The sequence below is a fragment of the Notothenia coriiceps genome, unplaced genomic scaffold (assembly GCF_000735185.1).
Source record: "Notothenia coriiceps isolate Sejong01 unplaced genomic scaffold, NC01 NC01_scaffold00000339, whole genome shotgun sequence".
Lineage (NCBI taxonomy): Eukaryota > Metazoa > Chordata > Actinopteri > Perciformes > Nototheniidae > Notothenia > Notothenia coriiceps.
The window spans coordinates 16,275,364-16,275,760 of NW_011333040.1; positions in this window are offsets into that span (position 1 = coordinate 16,275,364).

Below are 397 nucleotides of genomic sequence, written 5' to 3' on the forward strand. Positions count from 1 at the left end.
GCCGCACAAAGGGCACGCAGAACCGGTACCCGTGACCTTGTGGTAGCGTTTCTGAAGTCGGCTCGTGTATGCTTGGCGCGTACGCACTCGCCGTTATTGAGAGGAATGGCCGTCCGCCACCATCACCACATAACCGCAGTAGTTTGTCTCCGTTGTTGGCCTTCTGTCTCTCTCTTCTTTTCTGATGCGACTCAATAATTTGTTTGTTGTTTATGCACACGCGAAAGGTAAAAGTGATAGCAGATAGTTATTTGTACAAAGCACGCATGACATCGATAGTCGGTAACCTCACACGAACACCTTCTGTAAGAGTTTGGCACAAGCGAAGCAGTCGTGACCTCAACGATCGACTTGTCGGTTGAGCTCACTAAAGACAACTAGGTTTGACGGACACCGC